Source organism: Hemitrygon akajei, unplaced genomic scaffold (genome assembly GCF_048418815.1).
Source record: "Hemitrygon akajei unplaced genomic scaffold, sHemAka1.3 Scf000172, whole genome shotgun sequence".
Lineage (NCBI taxonomy): Eukaryota > Metazoa > Chordata > Chondrichthyes > Myliobatiformes > Dasyatidae > Hemitrygon > Hemitrygon akajei.
In genome coordinates, this window is record NW_027332058.1 from 520,482 (window position 1) to 539,279 (window position 18,798).

Consider the following 18,798-nt stretch of genomic DNA (forward strand, 5'->3'; position numbering starts at 1 on the left):
AGAAGCAGAGGGAGATGATTGAAGATGGTTATAGCGAACGGAGGCCTGTGACGAGTGGGATGTGTGTGTCAGTGTCGAGACCTCTGTAATTCACTATTCATGAATGTAAATGGCTACACAGAGTATTATGTACAGTTGTGTTCACCCTACTGTAGTAAATATATTATCAAGCTGGAGAGGGTGCAGAACAGATTGCTGAAGATGTTGCCTGGACTAGAGGGACGAGTCATAAGAAGCGTTTGGCCGAGCTGGATCTTTATTCCAGAGGAGAATGAGGCTGACATTGTAGGAGTTCATGAAATCAAGAGGGAGTTAGATAATGTGGTTGATCGTGCTATTTTACCCAGGGTTCAAGATTCAAAATAGTTTGATTTCTTTCCAGTACACAAGTGTAAAGGATAACAAAATAATAGTTACTCAGGAGAGGAAAAAAATGACGGAGACCACAACAATAAACGAACCACAATACATAAAGTATGATAGTTTAAAAAGATTGATTGTATGTCCATAAAGTGACGTTAGGCACAGGACAGCCTGGACATACGGAGACTGATATTGATTGTCTGTCCATAAAGTTACTTTAGGCACAGGAGTGTCTAGAACTGTCAGGAAATGTTAACTTAGTAGTGGGTGGGGTGCGGAGGGTGGTTAAGTGATTAGAGGTGTTGATCAGGCTTACTGAGAGCTCTGTAGAGTTGGAACTACCATGAGATTTACTGAATGCACCTCGAAGGGGTAAAAGCAACCACTGGAATTTTAGTATCACCATTACAAAATGGCTGAATGTTCAGTTTATCTTTGTCACAATGAAACCGAGAACGTGTCACACAGAGTTTGTTATTTCCCCGTTCGGTTATCTTTGCGAGCCACTTCCTCCGTCACCAGGGCAACAGCTCACCAGAGCTGCAGAGAGTGTTGAACAAGTTTATCGCTCTCTGGTTACTGACTCAGCGGAGAGACAGTGGCCTCAGATACGAGGATGCTTTGAGCATTTACTGTCCGGGATGGAATGAAGAAGAGTGTAGGGATTGTATTTATGCAATTCTGTTCTGGGTGTCAAACATCTTGCAGTTCGTCAATCGTTTCTGCCAGAAAAGAAACAAAAAAATATATATTGTACTGAGTTTCCAGTGCTATATTTCCAATTTTGTATTTAGAACATTTTGTTCCTGTTACACGACGGGGAAAGTGCCGGCTCATAGACCTGGGCCAGACCGCACTCAACAATAAAAATAATGAACAAATGTGCTCAATGTAACTGTGGAGGCAAGTATCATCACCCCCTGATCCCCGTCCAGACAACAGATCATCAGGCTCCAGTTCTGTCACGGGTTGGTGTGGGAGTGTAAGATTTTGAACTTGGATTAACTGAGACACTGCCGCATATTACCGGCAGCAAAGAGCCTTGGGAGAGTTGTTGTTTGAGATACAATCTTGGAACGGGAGCTCCAGGAATATGGAATTGGCATTGTTTGTGCTTCGGTTTACGTTGGTGCTTTTACAGATGCGGCTGGATGTTCCTCCTTCCGCAATGAAACAGACGTCTCCGGTGGCTGGATGTTGGTAGCGTGAATCTCTCAGTGTGAGATGTGGGAATACCTAGTATGAGATGTGGAAAAGATGTGCGGGCTGTGATCCTCTGAGGTTGGATCCTGGGATACCATACATGTTTTGACCAAGATAAAATGAATCAGGGGATTGAGGTGTCTGGCTTTAAGATATGTTGATCGAGTATTTCTGTTCTGTGCTCGGATGTTTGGTTCTGACGTTCCTTTGGAAGCAAAGCAGAGAATGAGTTCCCATTCCATCCCTCACAGGGAGAGGCTGTGATTAAATACGCTGTTGTGTGTTTGCACCAGTAGAAAGAGACCGGGGTTTCAGAATTCAATTCACATTTGGAAATTCCCCCTCACTCTCACCTGTCTATCTGCCAGTGGGAGTCAAACAGAAACTCAAAATGCTGAAGATAGAACAGAACATGGAACAGTACATCACTGGAACAGGCCCTTCGGCCACAATGGTGTGCCAAACGAGCTAAAAAGTAAATCAATCCCCTCCCTCAAAATCTAGGGTTGTTGGGGGTGGGGGATGAAGTTAGGGTGGGAGTGATTATTTACACTAACTGAATAACAACAAGCACGGATACAGTGGAAATGGAGAGGGTGTCTGGATTAGACGGAGAATCTGGGAACTAAGGGTGCTGCCTCAGAATAAAGAAGCTTTACTTTAAAACTGAGATGAAAACAATTACTTCAGCCAAAGGCTGATTGATCTGTGGAATTTGTTACCACTAAGGGCGATGGAGGCGATCATTGGGTATATTCATGTTATGGATTGCTAAATAGGTTGAGAATTATAGCAGGAAGGAAGAATACGGTGTTGGAAAATAATCCCCCTTGATTGATTACGGAGCATTCTAGAATGACTTAATCACCTAATTCTACTCCTATATATTATGACTTGTATCTTATACCATGACTGAACGATGACTTCCTTGTATCCCATCACAAACAATAGAAAATCTTCAGATGCCGGAAATCCAAGCAACACACACAAAATGCTGCACTAACCGAGCAGGCCCGTCAGCATCTATGGAAGAGAGTAGCGTCGACATACAGATGTTGCCTGGCCTGATGAGTTCCTCCAGAATTTTGTGTCTGTTCTTTTGTACCCCATGTCAGGCTTTGTAAAGAGTGAGGGGCAGTTACAGATTTCTTCACTTGGATTATGACATAGCGTTCAAGATTTAAATTTCAGGTTAATGCTTTGTTCTTGTTTGTTTTAGTAACATACTTCATTATCTCTCTGGTTAAAGTTAGACCTGCGGTGAGAGGTTTATTGGAAGAAAAGCCCACAACTGGAAGCAAACCACAACTGAAGACGAGGGAAAAGCAACAATGAACCAGCCCGAGGACGGAGAGCACCGACTGGAAAGAACCATTCTGACACGGAGTTTCCATTGATTCAGCCAGGGGAAAGTTTGGTGAGTCTCATTTACTCAAACACTGGTCCTTTAGTCATTACAATTCTGTACAAAGGAAGGTAGGAAATAGCTGGAGTGAGACTGAATAAACCAAGAAGAGCAAGTTATGCCAGTTGCAATCATTCCAGTTCTGCTAATGCGTTGTCAGCATCAGTTCTGTGAAGCCACGCATCTTCCTCATATTGTTTGCTCATTTCAAACGTGCCACTCCTGATGTTTCCTTGCTTGTTGTGTTATGTCATAATAATCTCAAAATGCGTTGGGAATTTCCTCCCTTTATAAGTCACCGCAACTGTTTCCTGCTGTAGTGGTTGCAGAAATGTGGAATTACCATGAACTACAACAACATGTCATTGACTCCTCTGTCTATTGCAAGCTGCAATGATATACTTGTCCTCGAGTATATAGTCGTGCAAGCCTCTGCTAAGAGCAAATCCTCTTGAAGCCAAATGTCCCAGCACCACATTTCATTCAGTCCTAACTAGCAAATGGCAACCAATAATTTACATTTACATACCCCGTCGTCATCAAGTACTTTTCTGCTAACAAATTGTCAGAACCTATGAACCTGTGATTAAGCAGAAACAGGTTCTGCAATGCTCCCATTTGCCCCTGTACCATGGGTTATACCTGTACTTGAGGTGAACGAATGTCCTTGCAGCCAGGACAGCTGGAGCTGCCGGAATCGGTTTAAACTCAGTCATTTCGGGATGGGAAGCAGCGTGTTGGGTCAGATGATGAAGCCGTTGATATTAAGATATATCCAAAGTTCAGAGAGACTGTGGGAGGTTTGGCTGTGGACAGGTCATTATGTAATGAAAAGCAGCAACAGTTTCCGCTCCGCCCCCCCCCCCCCACTCCCCCTCTCACCCTCCTATTTTTTTTTTTGCCGGTGTTAATCGCAGGAGTTAGGAACTCTTTCTACTCACTGAACAATGAAATTAAAGCCTGTGATTCTATTCAAGGCCTTGCATCTTCATAAAGAGTGGGGTTGAAGTGTTATCGAGATGAACATGGGGGAATACGTAACGAAAGTTTAAATCAGATCAGCAGCAGTTCCGGAGGATCGAGTGGCCACTTATGCATTTGTTGTGTGTTTTAGCAAAGTTCTGCCAGTTCATTTAGTGTATGGTAATATAACTTCTGCATATTAAGTATTGTGGAACTGAAAAGAAACACTACATTGATTAACTATATACATCGAGATTTGTGCGTTAATGTTGTTCCCCAGCGGGTTGCGAATCGACCATGACTCATTCGCTGAACGGTACGGGACAGAGGGACGCGCTCCCCGTTGCCTGTTACTGACTCCATAGTCCCCCCATCTACCGCGCGAACGAGCTCACCGCCCCGCCCACTGCCCCACGCGCGCCCTCTCGCGGAGCTTCGTCACGCCCACGCTCCCGGGCTAACGTTGAGACGATTTAAGCATTCTGCGCGTGCACGGTATCTCTCGTAAAGTGACGTGCGATTTACTTGTCTCTCATTGGTGACAGCAAAGTCCATTTTAGCATACCAGCCAATCGGGATATGAGCTTCTTCATTAAGGAATTTCCTCCGGAGACCCCACCATATGTTTACCACCCTAACTCCTAGGAAAGATACAAAAAGCTAATTTATTTAATGCCGCTCTTCCTCTCCAAGGACTTTGCGGATCTGTAAGTGCGATGGATTGAAGTTCACTCAAACTATTCTCATTAGGAACGCTCCCCAATCCAGACAACATCCTTGTAAGTCTCCTCTGCGCTTTCTCTATAGCATCCATTTCGTTTCCTGCAGTGAGGTGACCAGAACTGAACACAGTGCTCCCAAGTGGAGTCAAATCAATGTCTTATATGTCTGTAACATTACCTCACGCTCTTGAAATTAATTCCATGGTTGATGAATGCCAACACACCATATGCTTTCTTATCAACACTGTCAACGTGTGCAGCAGCTCTGAGTGTTCTATCGACACAGACATCAAGATCTCACTGATACTCCACATTCCCAAAAGTCTTACCATTAATATTATATTCTGTCTTCAAATTTGACCTAGCTAAATGAACCATTTCACACTTGTCAGTATTGAACTCCATCTGCCACTTCTCTGCCCAGTTCTGCATCCTATCGATGTTGCACTGTAATATCTGACAACCCTGCAGACGATCCACAAAACTCCCAACATTTGTGTCATCAGCAAATTTACTAACCCATACTTCAACTTCTTCATCCATGTCATTTGTAAAAATCACAAAGAGAAGGGGTCGCAGAACAGATCCCAATGGAACACTATTAATCACCATCATCCCTGTAGAATATGAACCATTTACAACCGCCCTTTTGCCTTCTGTGGGTAAGCCAGTTCTGGATTCACAAAGTAACGTCTCCTTGGATCCATACCTCCTTTTCTGAATGAGCTTTCATGGGGAACCTTAGCTAACCTCTTACTGAAATCCATATAAGGTACTTCCACTGCTCTACCTTCTTCAGTGTGTTTTGTTACATCCTCAAGGAATTCAATCAGGTTCATAAGGCGTGACTTGCCTCGGCAAAGCCATGCTGACTATCCCTAATCAGGCCATGTCTCTCCAAATGCTCATAAACCCTGCCTCTCAGGATCTTCTCCAAAACTTGTCCACAATTGAAGTAAGATTCACCGGTCTATAATTTCCTGGATTATCTCTACTCCCTTTTTTGAACAAGGGAACAATGTTTGCAAACTTCCAATCCTCTGGTACTTTTCCCGTCCCTATTGATGATGACAAGATCATCGCCAGGATCTCAGCAATCTATTCCCTCGCTTTCCAGAGTAGCCTGGGATACATCTCATCCAGTCCGGCGACTTATGGAATTTTATGACTTTCAAAAGCTTCAACAATCCTCTTTGTTAAAGTCTATGCACTCAAGCGTTATAGACCGCTGTAAGTCATCCCCACAACTTCCAAGGTCCTTTTCACTTGTGAATAACGAAGCAAAGTATTCATTAAGTACATCAGAATATTTTAAATGATCGGCTGATTGAGAAACATCTGTTGAGAATGTAGCGGTGAATTCTAACAAAACCAAGTTGCCGCTGCTGGCGACCCCACGGATTTGTTATATTTGCATGGCGTCCCTTCAGCTCCCGTGATGATTGTTACAAATGTCGGTGACATGTATTCGATCCGTTATTAGCAATCAGCAAATGTACAGTCTTGAAGCGATGAATCTGAAGTGTAGCCAAGTGTAGGTTCAGCATATTTGAGAGGGTAATAACAACAGATATGATATCCGTCAGTCCCGAGCAGTGTACTGCACGGAACAAAGTACAAATATGTAGCTGATTCCCTTCGCATTTACCACACCCCGACTGATGCGAACAGTTACCATAAAACGCATCATAAATACACAACGCAGAATACAATGCTGATGGAGAACAGATTCAGGCTCTTACACACAGGCTCAGCTCCGATACAGGGTACTCCATCTGAAATATTAACACACTGTCGGTCTTGTTGAATAATTCCAGCATTTTATATTATTTATGTCAATGATTCTTTTCCTAACTAGCTGTTGCAGATATATGGCGGGTCTACATTGTGCTTAACAAGGTGCCATGTAACTATCTGATAATAGCTAGGTGATATGGTCAAAGAAATCTTGACCGATTTTCAGTGATAATAATGATCTTAAAGTTCTGTCGGAGAAACTATCGTGGTTCAGGTCAAGATGTCCTGATGCTGTGGTTGAGATTGCATTGTTCGGGATGTCAGAGTGTTTCTGCATAGGCTTAAACCATATATTGCAATTCGTGTCAATGCCAGGCAATGTTAAACTGAAAGGAGACGGTGAGAATCAGGTGTGACTGAGAAATTTATAGACTTCAGTGATGATAGGGATAGATGTCCCATTGGACAGCAGAAATGTTTCAACTCACACTGCTGTAACACTTGTCCATTACTCACCACAGCGCCACCAGTAGTAGGAGGACCAAAGCAGTGGGAGCTGTTTGCTCAATCTGCCTTGCCGTTTATTTGAGACATCACTCCCGATCCAAGACACAAGTTTGGTTCCTAAAAGGGAATTGCCTGCAACATAGCGAGTAGATACCCCGGAGAATTCCGGCACTGTGTACAATCCATGGAGAGTGCGGAGATGGACAATGTGTGTGTGTGAGTAGATGGGTGAAGGTAGACCAGGCCATGTCAAGGCTTCAGTGGACAGGCCAAGGTGTTTGGAAGTGCTTGCCTCAGTTTAAAAACAAAACAGTGTTCTCCTTTACACCCCAATTGATGTTTGAAACTCCTGTTAATTTTATTTGTTACAGAGCAGCAAAAACTGATCAAACCTGTCCTCAAAGTGGGTCAATGTTCGAGCAGTGGAGGAGCTCCAGCGACGTCAACATCGGAAAAGGACACGGGTATGTTGACGAATTATTTTAATTTACAAAATACTGTGCGGATTCTGCTTCTGTGTTTAATTCGTTGTGTATATTTAAGACAGAAGTTGTTTCCTGATTGGTCAGTGTATGAAAGGATATGGTAAAAAGGCAGAAATTGAGAATAAGAAGAAAATTGCATCAGCCATGATGAAACTGCGGAACGGGATCGATGGGCCAAATGGCCGAATTCAACTGCTATATCGTATGCTCAAATTAAGATAGAACATACCACTGTCATGGTCCCTTCTGGCAATCTCCCACATTGCTATTTACCTCAGGAACTGGGCCTCAATCCCCTCGTTTAGTTTCCAATATTTCCTAGGTTCCACTAATACACACACCTGCATTCCATCAGCAAATGCAGAATGAAGCTCTGCGATCACCTGCATAGTAAGGCATTTGCACTGCCGAGTCTCGTTGCGCCTTAGTTTTCTTTTCTTTTTGAATTTTGGGTCTAGCCTCTCCACACAATTCAACTGGGAAATCTGGTTATTATTCTCATGTACCGAGGTGCAATGAAAATTCTGTTTAGCATGCCATCCATACAGATCAACAGAACATAAACCATATAATATGCATAACCATTTAAAAATTACAGCACGGAAACAGGCCATCTCGGCCCTTCTAGTCCGTGCCGGACGCTTACTCTCGCCTAGTCTCACTGACACGCACTCAGCACATAACCCTCCTTTCCTTTCCTGTCCATATATCTACCCAATTTTACTTTAAATGACAATACCGAACCTGCTTCAACCACTTCTACTGGAAGATCATTCCACACAGCTACCACTCTTTGAGTAAGGAAATTCACCCTCGTGTTACCCCTAAACTTATACCGCTTAACATTCAACTGATGTCCTCTTGTTTGAATCTCCCCTACTCTCAATGGAAAAAAAGCCCATACACATCAGATCTATCAAATACCTCTATCAAGTCCACCCTCAACCTTCTATGCTCAAAGAATAAAGACTTAATTGTTCAACCTTTCTCTGTAACTTAGGTGCTGAAACCCAGGTAAAATTCTAGTAAATCTCCTTTGTACTCTCTCAATTTTGCTGACATCTTTCCTATAATTGGGTGACCAAAACTGTACACAATACTCCAAATTTGGCCTTACCAATGCCTAGAACAATTTGAACATTACATCCCAACTCCTATACTCAATGCTCTGATTTATAAAGGCCAACATACCAAAAGCTTTCTTCAACACCCTATCCAGATGAGATTCTACCTTCGGGGAACTATGCACAATTATTCCTAGATCACTCCGTTCTACTGCATTCCCCAATATATGTCCTATTTGGAATATTCCTACCAATATGTACCGCCTCACACTTATCAGCATTAAACTCCATCTGCCATCGTTCAGCCCACTCTTCTAACTGGCCTAAATCTTTCTGTATTCTGAACAGATCTGCAAAAATGCAATCCCTGCATTCAACAGTCGTCTCTTCATTCCAGCACAGGCATCAGGTATTCCATACATAAATGCTTAAAGCATCCTCACATCCACACCGGATCACGAGGCCACTGTGTCTCCACTAAGCGGTAATGACCAGAGAGCGATAAAAATGTTGCTACTTGCAGCTCTGGTGGGCTGTTACCATGGTGATGGACGAAGCGGCTCAGCAGAACAAATTGAAAATAGGAAATAAGGAACTCAACCTCACATGCTCTGAGTTCCATTATGAAAAAAATGAATACTGAGCTCTCAGTCATTTTGTAATTGGGAAGCTAATATTCCACTGGTTGTTTTAACACTATCTCGAGGTGCATTCAGTAAATCTGCTTTTAGTTTCATCTCTACAGAACTTTCAGCCGTGCAGAAGCTGGTCAAAAATCAAAACACATTGTTGTATGCGGGCGGTCTACGCCAAGTTTCAACTCGGGGACATTACACAATACATTGTGCTGATAACTGTGAAGTTTCCTTATTTGTTCAATTAAATGGCTAAACATTCAATCACATTTTTGTGACTGCAAATAGCGTATAACTATGGTCAACCCCAGTACTTCGGGACAGAATAATGGAAGGGACGGTCCCCAAACACAATTGACATCAGTTACTGGACTCCACTACTTTTGAAAACATCTTGTCACCATCCATCAACGCTGTCCAGATCTCAGATTTCATTGAGGTTCCTGTCACCACCCCTCCACTGAGTTCAGGCCCAGAAACATCCAATGGTCTTCATACATAAAGATTTTCATTCCAGAATCACTCTTGTTAACTTTGTAAACAACAACTGTAATGAGCACGTTTCCCGAATACGACAGTTTGGTGACAGGATAAATTATTGAGCATACTTGATTGTTTCTTGCTGCCAAAAACATCTCCTAAAGAACAGCGTGCTCATCCAGGCAATAAACCAATAGGGATCGGGTAGATCTTCAGTTCTTTTTTTCTTTTCCGTCATTTAAACGGAAGATAGATACAGAGAGTATAGCAATCGGGAAATGTTAGTCTTGTTATGGAATGTATTCGGATTACAGAACAGGTGCCCAATCTTGGACACAGAGCAGTGACTCAAACTGCAAACCGCCAGCAGTTCTCAGCTGGCCACGAAAACGTCAGAATTCGTACCTTACTCAGAGCAGGTGAGGCCTCACCGGTGTCTTATAAAGCCTTAGCATCGTGTCCCAAATTATTGGGAGAGTTTACGAACAACTGGGCTCCAAGCACTGGTTCCAAAAAACATCTACTGGGATATCCTGCCGGCCCAAAAACGGTTTGGTATTTCTTCTCTTTGAACACACAGACAACAGGAACAGGAGCAGGTAACTCGGCCTCTTCAGCACATCATCACCATGTCTCACACTGGGTTGTGTAGTCAGTCATTTCTCTACAACCAATATCCAAAACCCGGACCATAGACTTCTGCTTCATTGCAGAAGGAGGACATCAAACCACATCTGTAGAATCACAAATGTGGCCAGTATCATATTCCTGGAATCTCCATCCTAAGATTAAAGCCCAAGCATCAGCTCTTCCAGGACTTCTTCTTGTCGGTAATACGCTGCAGAGTCTCGGCTAATCACAGTTCTAAAACTAACACTCCCCTCAATTCCACAATAGAACTTGAACATGATGATGCTTTGACTGGACGGGAAGTCAATGGGGTGGGTCAGGAGCGGGTGGGGATACATTTGAACTTATCTCCAGAAGGTAAATTGATCACATGTGTCCATTATCTTATTGCTGTGTGGGATTTGGAGCAACGTAATTGGCCACGGCATTTCATGTGGTATGACAGGAACAGAAAGCTTTTAATATAAGATTTCAAATAAAGCACTGGAATCTCAGTACACGAAAATTCTAAACACTTTGATGCAGAAATATTAACTCTTTGCAAGAGGATTGGGAGGTTCTGAACAGATTTCCGTAAATGCAATCCCTGCATTCATTGGTCATCTCTTCATTCCAACACAGGCATCATATATTCCATGTATAAATAGTCAAAGCATCCTCACATCCGCACCGAATCCTAAGGCTACTGTGTCTCCGCAAATGGCAATGACCAGAAAGCGATAAAAATGTTGCTCTTTGCAGCTCTGGTGGGCTGTTACTCTGGTGATGGAGAAAGTGGCTCAGCGGAAATAACTGAAAAAAGGAAATAAGGTACTCAACCTCTAATGCTCCGAGTTCCATTATGACAAAGATGAATACTGAGCTCTCAGCCATTTTGTAATGGGGAAGCTAATATTCCACTGCTTGTTTTAACCCTGTATCGAGCTGCATTCAGTAAATCTGCTGGTAGTTTCATCCCTACAGAACTTTCAACCGTGCTGAAGCTGGTCCAAAATCGAAACATATTGTTTTATGCAGATGGTCTACTCCAAATTTCAACTCGAGGATTTTTACAACTCGGGGACATCACACAATACAATGTGGAGTTAACCATGAAGTTTCCTTCTTTGTTCAATTAACGGTCTAAAATTTCCATCATATTTTTGGACGTGCAAATAGCGTATAACAACAATTAAACCCAGGCATTGATACAGATGAAACTCAGATCTTGCTACGGGATAGAATGGTGGAAGGGAAGGTCCCCAAATACAATTGAATGGATTGAGATTGTGACCTCAGTTACTGGACTCCACTAATATTGAAAACATCTTGTCACCATCCATCCACTCTGTCCAGACCTCAGGATTTCTTTGAGGTTCCTGTCATCATCAGTCCACTGAGAACAGGCCCAGAAACTACCAATGGTCTTCATACATAAAGCCTTTCATTCTAAAAGCAGTCTTCTGAACTTTGTAAACAACAGCTATAATGAGCACCTTTCCGCGAATACGAGACAAATTGGTAACAGAATAATTAATTGAGCGAACTTCTCTAACACTGGCAGAGACATATTAAGTGTCCATAGCTACGAGTGATGTGCCAGAGGATGAGAGGATGGATAATTTTCCTTATCTGTCTTAGAAAGGCCCCATTAAGAAAGAATACTATCGGCACGTGATCCTGACATCAGTCTTGGGTATGTTCTTGGAAGACATTTCGGAATTGACAGGATTTCGAAAGACTGGGCTTGATAAGGGATAGTCAACCTGGCAGGTTATGTTTAATTGAATTATTGAGATTTTTGTGGAAGTTATCAACAAGCTTGATAAAGTGAATGTGGGGATTATTGCCTACTTTGACGTTAAAAATGTGTTTGACTAGGTTCTGTAAGGGAGTCAGGTCCAAAAGGGAAAGGCAGTTCGAATTCAAAATGAAGCAAGTGGAGAAACCGGAGAGCGCTTGCAGATGGTTGCCTCTTGCGAATGGAGGCATGAGACTGGCGAGGTGCTGCAGGGACAGCGACTGAGTGATTGGCATTGATAGATAGATAGATAGATAGATAGATAGATAGATAGATAGATAGATAGATAGATAGATAGATAGATACTTTATTCATCCCCATGGGGAAATTCAACAATTTTTTCCAATGTCCCATACACTTGTTGTAGCAAAAACTCATTACATACAATACTTAACTCAGTAATAATATGATATGCATCTAAATCACTAACTCAAAAAGCATTAATAATAGCTTTAAAAAAAGTTCTTAAGTCCTGGCAGTTGAATTGTAAAGCCTAATGGCATTGGGGAGTATTGACCTCTTCATCCTGTCTGAGGAGCATTGCATCGACAGTAACCTGTCGCTGAAACTGCTTCTCTGTCTCTGGATGGTGCTATGTAGAGGATGTTCAGGGTTTTCCATAATTGACCGTAGCCTACTCAGCGCCCTTCGCTCAGCTACCGATGTTAAACTCTCCAGTACTTTGCCCACGACAGAGCCCGCCTTCCTTACCAGCTTATTAAGACGTGAGGCGTCCTTCTTCTTAATGCTTCCTCCCCAACACGCCACCACAAAGAAGAGGGCGCTCTCAACAACTGACCTATAGAACATCTTCAGCATCTCACGGCAGACATTGAATGACGCCAACCTTCTAAGGAAGTACAGTCGACTCTGTGCCTTCCTGCACAAGGCATCTGTGTTGGCAGTCCAGTCTAGCTTCTCGTCTAACTGTACTCCCAGATACTTGTAGGTCTTAACCTGCTCCACACATTCTCCATTAATGATCACTGGCTCCATATGAGGCCTAGATCTCCTAATATTAATGATTGAGATAATAAATGAAAATGTATCAAACCGGAGCAGCAAATCTGTGGATAAAACCGACATGGGGGTGTAGTAGGCAGTAATAAAGCCTATCAAAGGTGCATTGTGCTCTGGGCCAGCTGAGAAGTCAGGTTACAAGCTAGCAGAGGGAATTTAATGCAGACAACAGCGGGCTGTTCCAATCTCGTGAGAGAAACCAGGGTATAACTGACATAGTGGATGCAAAGGGTCTGCGGTCCGAGACAATATAAACTGACATAGAATACAGAACCATAGTCCTTCCAAATGTAATTTTGAGGGTACAGAATCTATGTGGCTGTTAGGTTGAAAGGAACGGTTAAAAGTTTGAGAGAGCCATGATTTTCAAGGGATATTAAAAACTTGGTTCGGAAAAAGAGAGAGATCTACAACAAATATAGGCAGCATGGAGCAAATGAGGTGCTCAAGGAATATAAAGAATGCAATAAGAATCTTAAGAAAGAAATTAGAAAAGCTAAAAGAAGATACGAGGTTGCTTTGGTAAGTAAGGTGAAAATAAATCCAAAGGATTTCTACAGTTGTACTTATAGAAAAAGGATAGTGAGAGATAAAATTTGTGCCATAGAGAATCAGAGTGGACAGCTATGTGTGGAGCCAAAACAGATGGGGGAGATTTTGAACTATTTCTTTTCTTCGGTATTCACTAAGGAGAAGGATATTGAATTGTGTAAGGTATGGGAAACAAGTAGGATAGTTATGGAAACTATGATGATTAAAGAAGAGGAAGTACTGGTGCTTTTATAGAATATAAAAGTGGATACGTCTCCGGATCCTGACAGGATATTCCCTAGGACCTTGAGGGAAGTTAGTGTAGAAATATCAGGGGCTCTGACAGAAATATTTAAAATGTCATTAGAAACGGGGGGTCGTGCCGGAGAATTGGCGTATTGCTCACGTGGTTCCATTGTTTAAAAAGGGTTCTAAGAGTAAACCTAGCAATTATCGGCCAGTAAGTTTGTCGTCAGTGGTGGCTAAGTTGAAGGAAAATATTCTTAAAGATGGCATATATAATTATCTGGATAGACAGGGTCTGATTAGGAACAGTCAACATGGACTTGTACGTGGAACGTCATGTTTGACAAATCTTATTGAATTTTTTGAAGGGGTTACTAGGAAAGATGACGAGTGTAAAGCAGTGGATGTTGTCTACATGGACTTCCGTAAGGCCTTTGACAAGGTTCCTCACGGAAGGTTGGTTAGGAAGGTTCAATCGATAGGTATTAATATTGAAGTAGTATAATGGATTCAACAGTAGCTGGATGGGAGATGCCAGAGAGTAGTGTCGATAACTGTTTGTCACGTTGGAGGCCGGTGACTAGTGGTGTGCCTCAGGGATCGGTATTTGGTCCAATGTTGTTTGTCATATACATTAATGATCTGGATGATGGGGTGGTAAATTGGATTAGGAAGAATGCAGATGATACTAAGATAGATGGCGCTCTGGATAACGAAGTAGGTTTTCAAACCTTGCAGAGAGATTTAGGCCAGTTAGAAAAGTGGGCTGAACGATGGCAGATGGAGTTTATTGCTGCAAAGTGTGAGGTGCTACATTTTGGTAGGACTAATAAAAATAGGACATATATGGTCAATGGTAGGGCATTGAAGAATGCAGTAGAACAGAGTGATCTAGGAATAATGGTGCATAGTTCTCTGAAGGTGGAATCTCATGTGGATAGGGTGCTGAAGAAACCTTTTGGTACGCTGGCCTTTATAAATCACAGCATTGAGTATAGGAGTTGGGTTGTAATGTTAAAATTGTAGAAGGCATTGGCAAGGCCCAATTTGGAGTATTGTGTACAGTTTTGGTCACCGAATTATAGGAAAGATGTCAACAAAATAGAGAGATTACAGAGGAGATTTACTAGAACGTTACCTGGATTTCAGCACCTAAGTTACAGGGAAAGGTTGAACAAGTTACGTCTTTATTCTTTGGAGCGTAGAAGGTTGAGTGGGGCCTTGATAGAGCTATTTAAAATTATGAGGTGGATAGATAGATTTTACGTGGATCGGCTTTTTCCTTTGAGAGTAGGGGAGATTCAAACAAGAGGACATGAGTTGAGTGTTAGGGGGCAAAAGTTTAAGGGTAAGACGAGGGGGAATTTCTTTACTCAGAGAGTGGTAGCTGTGTGGAATGAGCTTCCTTTAGAAGTGGTAGAGGCAGATTCGATATTGTCATTTAAAGTAAAATTGGATTGGTATATGGACAGGAAAGGAATGGAGGGTTATGGGCTGAGTGCGGGTCAGTGGGATTAGGTGAGAGTAAGCGTTCGGCACGGAATAGAAGGGTCGAGATGGCCTGTTTCCGTGCTGTAATTGTTATATGTTTATATGGTTATATTGTCAATGTCGCAATCATTTTGCAAAGAGTTAATATTTCTGCGTCAAAAAGTTTAGAATTTTCGTGTACTGAGATTCCAGTGCTTTATTTGCAATGTCATATTAAAAGGATTTTTTTCCTGTTATACCACATGGCCAATTGCAGATGGGTCTGGATGTTCCTCCTTCTGCAATGAAGCAGAAGTCTCTGGTCCGGTGGTTGGATATTGCTTGCTGGGAAATGACTGTCTACACTAGCCAGTGTGAGACATGGTGATGATGTGCAGAAAGGGACTAGTGCCCTGCTTCTGTTCCTGTTGCTTGTGTGTTTAAAGAGAAGGAATACCCAGATCGCTCTTGGGCCTGAAGGATATCGCAGTGGATGTTTAAGGGAACGGTGCTTGGAGTCCAGTTGTTCCCAAACTGTTCCAACATTTGAAGATTCCAGGAGTGGAATGTTTATCATATGAGGAACGTTTGATGACCCTGAGTCTGTAATCGCTGGAGTTCAAAAGGATGATGTTGAATTTCATTTAAACCTTTCCAATGCTGAAAGGCTGAGGCAGAGTAGATGTGGACAGCATGTTTTCCATGTTAGGGGAGTGTAGGATAAAAGAGGCAGAGCCTCAGAATAGAGGGTTGTCCATTTATAAAAGAGACCTATCTTTTGTCCTGACGAAGGGTCTCGGCCCGAAACGTCGACAGCGCTTCTCCTTATAGATGCTGCCTGGCCTGCTGTGTTCTACCAGCATTTTGTGTGTGTTGCTTTGCTGTCCCTTTCTTTAGTCAGAGGGTGGTGAATTTGTGGAACGTATTGTCAGAGCTGTGGAGGCCAGGTCGCCGTGTGTTTTCAGGCAGTGATGGTTAGTTTCATGATTGGACACGGGGAGAAGGTCTGTGAATGGGGCTGAGAAGAACAAACAAAAATCAGCTATGGTTAAATGCCAGAGCGGAATCGATGGGCCAAATGGCATAATTCTGCTCCTATGTCTTATGGTTTTACGGAATCTATTCATTATTGTCAGGTCACTCGACTGAGTGCTACCGGTACCATATAACCCAGTACTACCTGTCGCCTGGTCGGATGGTCGGTGACCAAACCGGCTCCCCAACCTGGCCTGCCTGGTGAGGGTGGTGGCTAGATACCCTGCAGGACGAAAGACAAGACCTGTCAAAGGGCGGATGATCCCTCTCGTAGGGCCAACGGTCATCCAGCAAACACGTGCCGTGAAGCATGGAAAGGGCATCCCTTTCATCGAAGCTTGGTCTGGCCATTCACTGCAACAGAACTTCCCCCAGCCGTCTTGGACCCAACCAGGCCACTGGATCCGGGAGGGGTTGTCGAGAGGCGGGTCTGGACCTGCGCAACCCCCTACTCACCTAAAATCCATTCACCCACAAGGTTTTCCTTTCTGAGGTGTGGGGTTCTCCCCTAACTTACTGAAAGGAACCATCATCATCCTATGGGATGGATAGCGAGAGAGAGAGAGAGAGAGAGAGAGAGAGAGAGAGAGAGAGAGAGAGAGAGAGAGAGAGAGAGAGAGAGAGAGAGAGAGAGAGAGAGAGAGAGAGAGAGAGAGAGATTATTGCCATCTACCAAAGTTTACTGAATATCTTACCTTACATATTAATACTTCACAACTCTATATTAATTTGATATGAGGTAAAACCAATAATAGTGTAACAATCCTTTCTGGTCACCGAGAAATATCAATATAGGTAGACAGATGGTGGAGGTCTGATCGACTTACATTGTGAGGACAGGAGTCCATCTTCTCACACTGGGGAAACTATCGACTTGCCAATACCAGCAGAAAAGGAACCACCCTTGAGCCTGGTGCTTTCTGTGTGAAGGGTTTTGCACCTTCTCCCTGGTGAGGAACGTGTGTGCAGTGAGAATGTCCCAGATTGTGGGGCTCTTTGTGTACACGGCCTGATTTACTGAGGCAGCGGGAAGTACAGACAGTCCATGGGTGCGAAGTTTGTTTCTCTGATGTGTTCGGTTCTGTCCACAATTCTCTGCAGTTCCATACAGTCGTGGGCAGAGCAGTAGCCATACAAAGGTGTGATGTAATGAGATACTTGATCTGGATGAGATACTTTCCATAGTGTGTTGATAAAATTTGTTGAGTGGCAGTTGTTACATGCCAAATTTCCTGTTTGTTCAATCTTTGTCATTTTAGGATCTTCTATACAGTAGTATGTACTATTAATTCAATATCAGTGTATTGCTGGATTTGCAAAGACATTGCCCTTGATGCCTTCTTCCACCTGGTTCCAGCTGCACATTCCCTGCCCATCTTGATCAACCTCTATCCAGTCTGTATCCCGCCACCTCAATGATATATATCAACCATCTTGTTCAACCTCTGTCCAGTCTGTATCCCACCACCTCAATGATATATATCAACCATCTTGTTCAACCTCTGTCCAGGCTGTATCTCGCCACCTCAATGATATATATCAACCATTTTGTTCAACCTCCGTCCAGGCTGTATCCCACCACCTCAATGATATATATCAACCATCTTGTTCAACCTCTGTCCAGGCTGTATCCCATCATCTCAATGATATATATCAACCATCTTGTTCAACCTCTGTCCAGTCTGTATCCCACCACCTCAATGATATATATCAACCATCTTGTTCAACCTCTGTCCAGGCTGTATCCCACCACCTCAATGATATATATCAACCATCTTGTTCAACCTCTGTCCAGGCTGTATCCTACCACCTCAATGATATATATTAAACATCTTGTTCAACCTCTCCAGTCTGTATCCCACCACCTCAATGATATATATCAACTATCTTGTTCAACCTCTGTCCAGTCTGTATCCCGCCACCTCAATGATATATATCAACCATCTTGTTCAACCTCTCTCCAGGCTGTATCCCGCCACCTCAATGATATATATCAACCATTTTGTTCAACCTCTGTTCAGCCTGTATCCCGCCACCTCAATGATATATATCAACCATCTTGTATGATCTCTGTCCAGTCTGTATACTTCCAACACAACGATATATATCTCTGTCCAGCCTGTATTCCACCACCTCAGTGATGATATATCAACAATCTTTCCCCTACTGTTGTCTTCATTGTGAAGTATTTTGCCATACTCGGTTATTTCCGTAATCTGTTTTTCTTACCTGGAACTACCAGAGAACTTATTGAATGCATAAAGCGGCCATTGCAAATTTACTTTCACTGTTAAAAGATATCTAAGTGTTAATCATCGTCACAGGGAAACTCACAGCATTTAAATTTGAGTCTAGTTTCCTTTGTCGGTCATATTTGCAGAGCCACTTTCTCCATTGCTAAGGTAACAGCTCATGGGATCTGCAGGGTGTGGTGCACAATTTTTCGCTCTGCGGTCTCATTTATCAAAGGGATAATGATAAAGTATGTTTGATTTAGCTGCTGGTGATACACACCCAGGTAG

At 42.8% G+C, this 18,798-nt stretch overlaps 1 protein-coding gene across 1 annotated transcript in view; it reads left to right on the forward strand.

Moving 5' to 3' along the window:
* Positions 1–7,270: 7,270 nt before the first annotated feature.
* LOC140724192 (uncharacterized) overlaps positions 7,271–18,798 on the forward strand; it is a 283,664-nt gene continuing 272,136 nt past the window's right edge. The window contains exon 1 of the mRNA XM_073038679.1: positions 7,271–7,364. The gene's annotated coding sequence lies outside the window, so the exon portion shown is untranslated. The remainder of the gene's footprint in view (positions 7,365–18,798) is intronic.